The sequence below is a fragment of the Giraffa tippelskirchi genome, chromosome X (assembly GCF_054371585.1).
Source record: "Giraffa tippelskirchi isolate mGirTip1 chromosome X, T2T-mGirTip1v1.2.pri, whole genome shotgun sequence".
Classification (NCBI taxonomy): domain Eukaryota; kingdom Metazoa; phylum Chordata; class Mammalia; order Artiodactyla; family Giraffidae; genus Giraffa; species Giraffa tippelskirchi.
In genome coordinates this window covers 66,200,591-66,213,690 of record NC_137289.1, presented here as the reverse complement: position 1 = coordinate 66,213,690, position 13,100 = coordinate 66,200,591, and the positions used below count along the sequence as shown (strand labels likewise).

General features: G+C 38.5%; 1 pseudogene; it reads left to right on the top strand.

Annotated features, from left to right (window-relative positions):
* The first annotated feature begins 272 nt into the window (after positions 1 to 272).
* Positions 273 to 2,138, top strand: LOC145535657 (E3 ubiquitin-protein ligase makorin-1 pseudogene; annotated as a pseudogene).
* Positions 2,139 to 13,100: the final 10,962 nt, after the last annotated feature.

The following is a 13,100-nucleotide window of genomic DNA, read 5'->3' as shown; positions in this document are numbered from 1 at the left end:
AGCTGAGAGACCATCCACTGATGACTGAAAAAGTCAGATTCAGTGGAACCAATTGAAGCAGGAAAGCAAGTGGTATGGATTCTGGGGTGAGTAGATGGATAGGAAGAAAAAGCAGTAAACAGTGAGCACCAGGAAATAGTGAGTGAGGACTTGTGTGACTTGAAGACAAGTGTGACTTGTCTTCCACTGTACACTTATTAAAGCCTTTCCTAGTGGAATGTCTGACAGTATGTCAAGTGAAAATACCTGAGTTGATACGACACCTAATCTATATGACGGACAGCTTGGAGATCAACAGGTCCAGCTTAAAGGCAAGTTTCTTAAAAGATGTTGGGACATTTGTGTCTCTGAGAAAGAAAGGGACTCAGGAAATACTCAAATGAAATTCAACTTCAATTTAAAATATCAGTGGGCCAGGGCTACGGGCTTTCCTATTCCTGGCCTCAATACCTCATCTCTTGGTTTATTGACCAGTTATCAGCAAGACGATTGAGCTTGGACTGGATGGAGAAGAGGAATGAAAAGCGAAAGGAAAGTGGCTCAGTTGCATCCTACTCTTTGCCAATCCATGGACTGTAGCCTACCAGGCTCTTCTGTCCATGGAATTCTCCAGGCCAGAATACTATTCTCCAGGCCAGAATACTGGAGTGGGTAGCCCGTTCCCTTCTCCAGGAGATCTTCCCAACCCAGGAATCGAACCCAGGTCTCCAGCATTGCAGGCAGATTCTTTATCAACTGAACCACCAGGGAAGCCCAAGAATACTGGAGTGGGTAGCCTATCCCTTCCCCAGGGGATCTTCTTGACCCAAGAATTGAACTTGGGTTTCCTGCATTGCAGGTGGATTTTTTACCAAGTGAATTACCAGCAAGGAATACTAACAGATATTTCAGGCATAGTGTTTGTAAGGAAGGAGATAAATATAGCTACTCACACAGCCTCTCTGACTGTCCTTATAGTATAGTGTACAAGTGTTTTCAGCGAGGGTACTGTATTTACGGAGACTGCTGCAGATATGAACACAGCAAGCCACTGAAACAGAAAGAAGCAACTGCTACAGATGAAACTGCAGCCATCCCTTGCTGCTTCCTTTAGTCTCTCATCAGTTGGATCAATTGTTGAAAAGAATATGGGTGAAGCTGAATCAAGAAATTTAAACTTTGCAACTGTAGGAGCTGGTTCAGAAGATTGGGTGAACACCATCGAGTTTTGTTCCTGAGCAGCCCTACTGTGCCTGGACTGCCCCTTCCTCCACTGAAGCCCCCCGAAGGACTCAGTGACCAAGAAAGACTCAGAGAAGGAGCTAAGTGCTGTGGAGACAAAGAAGCATCTCAGCTCCTTTGCTGCAGTGGGGAATTGTTGCTATGGGGAGAAATGTGTGTATCTGCAAGAAGACGCATGTGACATATGTGGGCTGCAGGTCCTGCATCTGATGGGTTCCGCTCAGAGGTCACAGCATATAAAATCTGGCATCAAGGCCCATGAGAAGGACACAGAGCTCCCTTTTGTGATGCAGAGCAGCAAGGACATGGTGTGTGGCATCTGCATGGAGGTGGTCTATGAGAAAGCCAACCCCAGCAAACGTTGTTTTGGGATCCTTTCCAACTGCAACCACACCTACTGTTTCAAGTGTATTCAGAAGTGGAGGAGTGCTAAGCAATTTGAGAGCAAGATCATAAAGTCCTGCCCAGAATGCCAGATCACATCTAACTTTGTCATTCCAAGTGAGTACTGGGTGGAAGAGAAAGAAGAGAAGCAGAAACTCATTAAGAAATAGAAGGAGGTAATGAGCAATAAGGCGTGCATGTATTTTGATGAAGGCTGTCAGAGCTGCCCATTTGGAGGGAACTGTTTTTTACAAGCATGCGTACCCTGATGACCATAGAGAGGAGCCACAGAGACAGAAAGTGGGAACATCAAGCAGATGCTGAGCCCCACGAAGGAACCACTTCTGGGAGCTCATCAAGGAAAGAGAGAATGGCAACCCTTTTGACGACTAAAAGGAGGTTGTCACCTTTGAACTGAGCCAGTGTTGCTTGTGCTTTTAGGTGCAGATGGGGACAACAATTTGACAGACTCTAAAGATGAGTGGGATTTGTTTCACGATGACCTGGAAGATTTTTATGACTTAGATCTCTAAGAGCTCAGAGGGGCACTTGAACTGGTCTGCCAAGCCTCACATAGCAGTGGACCTAGGCGGTGGGTGTGGGGGGTGGGGGGAGGGCAGTGCGACCAACACCCGGGTCACTTTCCTAGGCAGGCCTCTCAACTCTATGTGCTGTCCTAATCATCTTTATCCAGGGTCTGTCTTCCCTACCCCTTACCTTTCCCTAAGGAGTTTGTTGGCAACATGAATTTAAATATCAGACACTTACTGTAGGTTTGTTGTGTTATGTTTTCAACCAGATCCACACAGTTCAAGAAGAGCATTTCTGGATTTCCAAGACTCACTTTTGAGGACCCCAGATTCAAAAGTAACAGCGTTGGGCCCTGCTTTGGGGTCCAGGAATTGGGGTGAAGGGTGAAGGATATGAACTGTGGTAAGTAGCCTTCTTCTGCTCTAGACTTTGGAAGTGGGTACTTGAGGTTTCTGGTGAAATCTGCACATCTGAGCTTTTCTATCTGGTCCCTGTCCTGTCATTCCCACACTCTTTCTGTGGTTTTTGTCTCTTGTTTCATTGCACACAAGTAATACTACTAGGTAACTAGAACCAGGTGTGAATGTATTTGAGATTTTTATAGTGTTTAGTGTGATAGGAAGCTTGTGAAAGAATACATATAAAAGATGGAGTGGAAGAAAATAGCGGCACAGTTGGAAACTGACTCCCCAGGGCTGGTAGACTCGGTATATGTGAGTGTGAATGAGTGATAAACTTCCCATCCCTGCACTGACTCAGTGTTTATAGCCTTAGTGGAAAAAACTTGGTTTAGTGGTTTCAGCCTTATGGGGCAAATAGATCTTAAAGGACAAAGCAGTTTATTGGTAGCTGTTAACAGCACTGCTAGCTCTGTCTGTCTATATAAACAGAGAAATGGGCTTACCCATAGAAGTGCAAACTATCTGGTTATCCCATGTATTAACATGAACTGGGGATCGAATCCACAGTTGTGTTTAATGTTCTATGATCTCCTAGACTTTCCAGTCCAGGTAATTTTTGACAAAACTTTGTCCTCATTTGAGGGGTTTCATTGTCAGGTTTTTGTGTTCATTTTTGTGGGTATTTTCCTCATTCCGTCCCTGAACTTTGCAGCTAGACAGATGTGATTCAAAACTATGTTCTAAGGTGTTTTGTGTAGTGGAGTCATTGGTTGGCAATAAGGTAAGTCAGACTTTTCCACTAAAAAGGGAACAGAGAGTGGGAATCCACAAGATAAACTAATGGTAAATTATTAGAAGAATTCTTCAATCGGAAATTTTATCTTTGAGTTTTGTTGCTCTCTTTCCTGAAAATAACTTGGAGGTGCCCCTGATATGTCAATCTACTGCTCTGATGGCTCAGATACCATTTATTCTTTCAGTTTAACAACAACAATAAAAGGTAATTGTTGTAGAGGTCTATATATTTTGCAGCTTCCTTTTTGTAAGATGCACTTCTCCCAAATAAAACAATTTTTAACCCTCTCCCCCAAAATAACATAAAATACCAGTGGGCCAAAGCTTCCTCAGGCTTTAATCCCTGTTTTCTTGGAGTTCTTGATATAATTATTAACAGATCTTGACACTGGTAATCTACCTATGAAAGGATTTATTTTTCGAAGCAGCACTTATATATTTGTTATCAAAACTCAATAAAAGCTGCACAGTAGTTTAGAAATTAGATAAAAAAAATCAGTTCAAAGAAAAGTATTTTCTCCCTGACATTGTTTAAAACTTCTGGGTGCATGGTGATAACAAAAAAAAGCAAACAGACATGTAGTGAACTTTAGTGCACCCAGATTAGATCACTTCTACCACCTCAACACAGATTCCTCTGCTCTTGGTACAAGTCTGTTCTTTTCCAAAGTTTAGTCTTCAAAGAATATAATTAGATAATATGTTCACTGGAGCACACATGCAGTGGCCAAGAAATGACAATGAGGTAATTTTTTTTTAATTATGTAACAGAAGCAAGATGAAAGACTTAGAAAAAGATAAATTTGTTATATTTTTTTAATATAAGAATTTAATATTTTAAAAGCATGATGATTATGAATGTTAAGAGGTCTGAAATGTAGCCCTGAGTATGAGAGGCTGAATTGGAGTAGAATTTAAGAGATGAAGCAATTGTGAGGCAAGATTCTCGAGAGAGTTGTCTGCATGATCACTAATACCATCTATGAAGATGTTGTTGTTGCTCAGTCACTCACTCATGTCAGACTCTTTGCAATCCCATGGACTGCAGCACACCAGGCTTCCCTGTCCTTCACCATCCCCCAGAGTTTGCTAAAACCCATGTCCATTGAGTTGGTGATGTCATCCAACCATCTTATCCTCTTACCTTCAGTCTTTCTCAGCATCAAGGTCTTTTCTAATGAATTGTCTCGTCACATCAGTTCACCAAAGTATTGGAGGATCTATGAAGTTTTCATTCCAATAGCAAAGAAATGATTGTAATCCCAAAGAAAGGATTGGAAGTTTTCATTCCAATCCCAAAGAAAGGCAATGCCAAAGAATGCTCAAACTACTGCACAATTGCACTCATCTCACACATTAGCACAGTAATGCTCAAAATTCTCCAAGCAAGACTTCAATAGTATGTGAACTGAGAACTTCCAGATGTTCAAGCTGGATTTAGAAAAGGCAGAGGAACCAGAGATCAAATTGTTAACATCCGTTGGATCATAGAAAAAGCAAGAGAGTTCCAAAGAAACATCTATTTCTGCTTTATTGACTATGCCAAAGCCTGTGGAAAACACTTCAAGAGATGGGAATACCAGACCACCTTTCCTGCCTCCTGAGAAATATGTATGCAGGTCAAGAAGCAACAGTTAGAACAGGACATGGAGCAACAGACTGGTTCCAAATTGGGAAAAGAGTACAACAAGGCTGTATATTGTCATCCTGTTTATTTAACTTATATGCAGAGCACATCAGGCAAAATGTCAGGCTGGATGAAGCACATGCTAGAATCAAGATTTCTGGGAAAGATATCAATAAATTCAGTTATGCAGATGGCACCACCCTTATGGCACATACAAAGAAGAAGTAAAGAGCCTCTTGATGAAAGTGAAAGAGGAGAGTGGAAAAACTGACTTAAAACTGAACATTCAATAAATGAATATCATGGCATCTGGTCCCATCACTTAATGTCAAATAGATGGGGAAACAATGGAAACAGTGAGAGACTTTATTTTCTTGAGCTCCAAAATCACTGCAGACGGTGACTGTAACCATGAAATTCAGACACTTTCTCCTTGGCAGAAAAGCTATGACCAACTTAGGCAGCATATTAAAAAGCAGAGACATTACTTTGCCAACAAAAGTCCATCTAGTCAAAGCTATATTTTTTCCAGTAGTCATGTATGGACATGAGGGTTGGACCATAAAGAACATTGAACACAGAAGAAGACCCGGAGGGATGGAATGGGGAGGGAGGTGGAAGGGGGGTTCTGGAAGGGGAAAACATATACACCCATGGTGGATTCATGTCAATGTATGGCAAAACAAATACAATATTGTAAAGTTAAAAAATAAAAAGTAAACTAAAAAAAAAAAAAGAATTGATGCTTTTGAACTGTGATGTTGGAGAAGACTCTTGAAAGTCGCTTGGACTACAAGGATATCAAATCAGTCAATCCTAAAGGAAATCAGTCCTGAATATCCATTGGAAGGACTGATGCTGAAGCTGAAACTCCAATACTTTGGCCACCTGATGCAAAGAACTAACTCACTGGTAAAAAAAAAAAACAAAAAACCCTGATGCTGGGAAAGATTGATGGCAGGAGAAGGGGATGACAGAGGATGAGATGATTGGATAGCATCACCGACTCGATGGACATGAGTTTGAGCAAGCTCCAGGTGTTGGTGATGGGAAGGGAAGCCTGCCACGCTGCAGTCCATGGAGTTGCAAAAAGTCAGAAATGACTGAGGGAATGAACTGAACTAAACTGAGGAAGATGACAGGACCCATATACTAATATGATATCAATATTTTCAAGAAATGATATTTTTTCACATCATAATTATATATTTAAATATAGTCCTTACCCATTACACTGATAGTTCCTGCTAAGTGCCCTATTTTTCCACATTAGTTTCTACAAAAAATTGTTTAATTATTATTTTTCCCCATTTTATGGATGAGGAAATCAATAATTCAGCTCAATTCAGTCGCTCAGTCATGTCCGACTTTTTGCGACCCTTTGAACTGCAGCACTCCAGAGAGGACAGGCCTCTCTGTCCATCACCAACTCCTGGAGTCCACACAAACCCATGTTCATTGAGTCGGTGATACCATTCAACCATCTCATCCACTGTTGTCCCCTTCTCCTCCTGCCTTCAATCTATCCCAGCACCACGGTCTTTTCAAATGAGTCAACTCTTCGCATCAGGTGGCCAAAGTATTGGAGTTTTAGCTTCAACATCAGTTCTCCCAATGAACACCCAGGACTGATCTCCTTTAGGATGGACTGGTTGGATCTCCTTGCAGCCCAAGGGACTCTTAAGAGTCTTGTCCAATACCATAGTTCAAAAGCATCATGTCACTGTATGGTAAAAACTATTACAATATTGTAAAGTAATTAGCCCCCAACTAAAATAAATAAATTTATAAAAATAAAAAAAAAAAAAAAAGCATCAATTTTTCTGTGTCCAGCTTCCTTTATAGTCTAAATCTCACATCCATACATGACCACTGGAAAAACCACAGCCTTGACTAGATGGACCTTTGTTGACAAAGTAATGTCTCTGCTTTTTAATATGCTGTCTAGGTTGGTCATTGGTGAACGCAATGGCAACCCACTCCAGTTCTCTTGCCTGGAGGATTCCATGGATAGAGAAGCCTGGTAGGCTGCAGTCCATGTGGTCGCTAAGAGTCGGACATGACTGAGCAACTTCACTTTCACTTTTCACTTTCATGCATTGGAGAAGGAAATGTCAAGCAACTCCAGTGTTCTTGCCTGGAGAATCCCGGGGACGGGGGAACCTGGTGGGCTGCCATCTCTGGGGTCGCACAGATTCGGATATGACTGAAGTGACTTAGCAGCAGCAGCAGGTTGGTCATAACTTTCCTTCCAAGGAGTAAGCGTCTTTTAATTTCATGGCTGCAATCAGCATCTGCAGTGATTTTGGAGCCCCGAAAAATAAAGTCAGCCACTGTTTCCACTGTTTCCCCATCTATCTGCCATGAAGTGATGGGACCGAATGCCATGATCTTAGTTTTCCGAATGTTGAGCTTTAAGCCAACTTTTTCACTCTCCTCTTTCACTTTCATCAACAGGCTCTTTAGTTCTTCTTCACTTTCTGTAATAAGGGTGGTGTCATCTGCATTTCTGAAGTTATTGATATTTCTCCTGGCAATCTTGATTCCAGCTTGTGCTTCCTCCAGCCCAGTGTTTTTCATGATGTACTCTGCTTATAAGTTAAATAAGCAGGGTGACAATATACAGCCTTGACGTACTCCTTTTCCTATTTGGAACCAGTCTCTTGTTCCATGTCCAGTTCTAACTGTTGCTTCCTGACCTGCATACAGATTTCTCAAGAGGCAGGTCAGGTGGTCTGGTATTCCCATCTCTTTCAGAATTTTCCACAGTTCATTGTGATCCACACAGTCAAAGGCTTTGGCATAGTCAATAAATCAGAAATGGATGGTTTTCTGGACCTCTCTTGCTTTTTTGATGATCCAGTGGATGTTGGCAATTTGATCTCTGGTTCCTCTGCCTTTTCTAAAACCAGCTTGAACATCTGGAAGTTCACGGTTCACATATAGCTGAAGCCTGGCTTGGAGAATTTTGAGCAGTAATTTACTAGTGTGTGAGATGAGTACAATTGTGCGGTACTTTGAGCATTCTTTGGCATTGCCTTTCTTTGGGATTGGAATGAACACTGAGCTTTTCCAGTCCTGCGGCCACTGCTGAATTTTCCAATTTTGGTGACATATTGAGTGCAGCACTTTCACAGCATCATCTTTTAAGATTTGAAATAGCTCAACTGGAATTCTATCACCTTATCTAGCTTTGTTCATAGTGATGCTTCCTAAGGCCCACTTGACTTCACAATCCAGGACGTCCAGCTCTAGGTGAGTGTGAGTGATCACACTTTCATGATTATCTGGGTCTTAAAGATCTTTTTTGTACAGTACTTCTGTGTATTCTTACCACCTCTTCTTAATATCTTCTGCTTCTGTTAGGTCCGTACCATTTCTGTCCTTTTTTGAACCCATCTTTGCATGATATATTCCCTTAGTATCTCTAATTTTCTTGAAGAGATCTCTAGTCTTTCCCACTGTATTGTTTTCCTCCATTTCTTTGCATTGATCACTGAGGAAGGCTTTCTTATCTCTCCTTGCTATTCTTTCGAACTCTTCATTCAAATGGGTATATCTTTCCTTTTCTCCTTTGCCTTTCGCCTCTCTTCTTTTCACAGCTATTTGTAAGGCCTCCTCAGACAGCCATTTTGCTTTTTAGCATTTCTTTTTCTTGGGGATGGTCTTGCTCCCTGTCTCCTGTACAATGGCAGGAACCTCCGTCCATAGTTCATTAGGCACTCTATCAGGTCTAGTCCCTTAAATAGAGATACCAAATTATTTAGCTCAATATACACAGATAATGAGAGGTAGAGCTGGGCTGTTTGATATGCCTTTTGATATGAACTCATTAAATAATTGCTGAATGAATCAGTGATCTAAACTTCTAAATGTATACAGCTTTCATAGTGGTTTTGTGTTCTATTTTAGTCTAACAAGTATGTGTGTGATAGCATCACTACCCATCAGTTGAATCAGATTTACCCAACTTAAAACTTTTTATTTTTTAATTTTTAAGGAAGAGAATTAATTACCCACAGACAAGCATAAACAAGAATATCTTTGTCCTCAAACCATTTTTATTTCCTCCCTATATTCATTTCAAGCTCAATTTCAAAATGCTTTTTTTTGTCATGATAAAAGAAATTGTCCCAGGTAAGCATTCTTTGTCTGAGTATAAGAAGTAGATACCCTGCACTTTAGATTTTGTTACCAAATAACCTCCAAATTCATGCAAACAAATAACATGGAAGAAAATATTATAAAGAAATGGATTTCTGAATATGTTTGTTTCATATTGAAACAAATTTATATTCCTTTATATTGTCTTGATTGAATGAAACTGTACTCAATACCTTCCTTCAGTTGCAATCACAAACAGAGAGCATAATCCAACCACAACTGTGTTTGTTTTTTAAAAAAAGAAAAAAATACACCAAAATCAGGTGAAATGCACCTGGCTTGAGGTTTAATACAAGTTTTGCTCAATTTTTAAATCTTTCCATACAGATGAGAATACTGTGCCTACAACTTCTTTCTACAGTACATAATTAGGCAAGGTATAAAGAATTTATAATATTTCAGACTCTGATGACTCCTACTAAATCATCACCTGAATCTTATGTTCAGCCAGTATCAAATATTATATTTAAATAAATTATCTAATTTTAATCTTAAAACACAGCCATAAGCTCAGGGAAGGTGAATATATCACTGAAATATTATGAAGTTTAGAGAAAAATATTCTTATACACACCTGTGAGTCAGAATAACAAGTACTATGCTGCTCTTCTAATGCACATAGTTTTTATGTGTGCCACTTTAACAATTTATCCTACTGATAGTTTTTGTAACACTTCAATATTTGTTATGTTAGTGGAATTGACCATCCTTCTCATTGATTTTTGATTTCTAGGCATGCAAGCAATTAATAGTATACTTAGAAATAGTATAATAGTAATGCTAGAGAATTAATTGTTCAGGTATATTTTAGAATTGATATTAATACCATCAATGAGTTCACTCTCAATATTAGTGTAATGATATTTTTATATAAATCAGTACTTACTGATTTTCAAAAATATCAGAGCAAGAATCCTTTCTGATAATACAGGAGCCCCTTCCTGCTGTCATTTACAGGATTTCTGGCAGCACTAAACTTTTATTACATTCTGGTGTCTAAATATTTCTGTCCAGTAATTCATATATCTTAGTAAATGAAATATGTATCTATTCTTCTAGATCAGGATTCAGTAAACTTTCTCTAAAAGGACAAATCAAAATATTTCACGTTTTTCAGTCTATGAACTCTTTATCAACTATCTCTAACTGATGTGCTATGACACCAGTTAGGAGAACCACTAAACTGGATGACTTAACTGGTGTTGTAGCACAAAGGAAGTCAAAGGCAATAAGCAAACACATGTATTTTATTATGTTCCAATTAAACTTTATTAACAAAAATAAGTAATGGGCTGGATTTGGCCCTCAGGCTAATCCTTTATCCTTTATTGATTCTTGTTTTATATCAAGATTGTTCTCTTCTCTTCTGAATAATAACTCATTAATTTATCTTATGAAACAGTATTTTCTACATTCTCAAATCAGTTTCATAGTTAACCTGCATACATGTGTGTACAGATTTAGCAGAAGTAGTAGCATCTGAATATTGATTTTGAGACTGAAGCTTCTGATTTCTGTTTTCATATTGTCCCATGCCTATCATGTATTTATAAAAAGCTACAAGACTTGGATTCAATCTTTGGGCCAAGAATATCCCCTGCAGTAGGAAATGACAACCTACTTCAGTATTCTTACCTAGAAAACTTCATGGAGAGCAGAGCACGGTGGGTTACAGTCCATGGGATCACAAAGAATCGACATGACTGAGGACAACAACAGTCTTTGATAAATGTAAAAGAAAAAGTTTATGGAAATAGAACTGCCATATGACCCAGCAATCCCACTGCTGGGCATACACACTGAGGAAACCAGAATTGAAAGAGACACATGTACCCCAATGTTCATCACAGCACTGTTTATAATAGCCAGGGTGTGGAAGCAACCTAGATGTCCATCAGCAGATGAATGGATAAGGAAGCTGTAGTACATATACACAATGGAATATTACTCAGTCATTAAAAAGAATACATTCGAATCAGTTCTATGAGGTGGATGAAACTGGAGCCTATTATACAGAGTGAGGTAAGCCAGAAAGAAAAACACCAACAGAGTATACTAACACATATACATGGTATTTAGTAAATCGATAAAGATAACCTTGAATGTGAGACAGCAAAAGAGACACAGATATATAGAACAGTATTATGGACTCTATGGGAGAGGGCGAGGGCGGGATGATGTGGGAGACTGGCATTGAAGCATGTAAATTATCATATGTGAAACAAATTGCCAGTCCAGGTTCGATGCATGATACAGAGTGCTCAGGGCTGGTGCACTGGCATGACACGGAGGGATGGGATGGGGAGGGAGGTGGGAGGGGTGTTCTGGAAGGGGAACATATGTACACCAATGGTGGATTCATGTCAATGTATGGCAAAACAAATGCAATATTGTAAAGTTTAAAAATGGATACATTAATTTAAAATTTTTAAAGAAAGAAAATTTTAAAAATTCACCAGATGAATGTGGAATATTGAGATGTAAATTAATTTCATCACAAAAGACAAGATCATTGAAAGGTATCTTAGGTACCATAGTTTTGATAAGTACCTTTTCATATATAAGGCAAGGAATTTAAGCATAGTTTGTTAGATCTAGGTTTATGACACCCGCTAGTATGCCTGTGCTACAGATGTCATAAGGAATTCATACAGGGATTCAGAATCTATCAAATATACAAGAATACATAATCTATCCATCTTATGCATTAAGTAATTGTGAAATATGAAGTTCTCTGGCAAAGATATCTCCACAGAACTCACAAAATGAATCCAAACAAAAAAAAAAAAAAAGTAAACACTTGGTCACCTTATATAATATAGGATGCTTAATAGGCAAAAGAGAATTTCAAACACCAACTAAATCAAAAGACAACTAAAAAAATAAATTAAAAAAAAAAAAGACAACTGCTAATTTACCACTTACCCTCCTCAGTGCTGAAGCAGCAGAAATGGGAACGAATTTTTTTTGGGGGGGATGAATAAAATAAGAAAATGCCCTTCTATCACACAAACTAACATCAAGGGAGAGGGATTTATGGGAGTAAACTATAAATTATATAAAAGATAAAAGCTCTGATCTTATACTGTACTATATTTTCTTTAAATTTTTAAAGATACTCATGTGAATGTAAACAGAAATATTCTGCTACTTTCCCAGCTTTCCGTAAAAAACAATTAAGATATATTGGACTGAGTAAGTTTGAAAGATTTGTCCAAGAAAGATGAATCCCATTTTTAAAATTTTACCCCATGAGATTAACTTATTTAATAAGCAGGTTAAATACATATTTCTTCCAGCAACTTAAAATAAACTTGTTTATAAATAGGCTGCTATATCAAAACCTCATGGGAACAGCAAAATCAAACACTGCAGTAGATACCACAAAAAAAGAAAAAGCAACCAGAACACAACACTAAAAATGTCATCAAATGATAAGAGAACAAAACAGGAATGAAAGAGAAAAGATCTACAAAAATAAACCCAAAATACATATGAAAATGGCAATAGGAACATTCATATCACTAGTTACCTTAAAATTCCAAAGGATTAAATACTTTAATTAAAAGACAGACTGGCTAAATGGATACAAAAACAAGACTCATAAATAAAACATCTGCAAGAGATCCACTTCACACCTAAAGACACATACAGACTGAAAGTGAGGGGATAGAAAAAGATATCCCATGAAAATGGAAATCAAAAGAAAATTGGAGTAGCAATACTCAATATGATAACCACTAGACTTGAAAATAAAGACTGTTACAAGAGACAAAGAAGGACACTATATAATAATCAAGGAATCAATCCAAAAATGATATAACTATTGTAAATAAATATCCACCCAACATAAGAGCATCTGAATATATTAGGCCAATGCTAATAGCCATAAAAGTGGAAATTGGCAATAGCACAATAATAGTTGGGGACTTTAACTTCCCTCTTACACCATTGGATAGATCATCCAGACAAAAAAT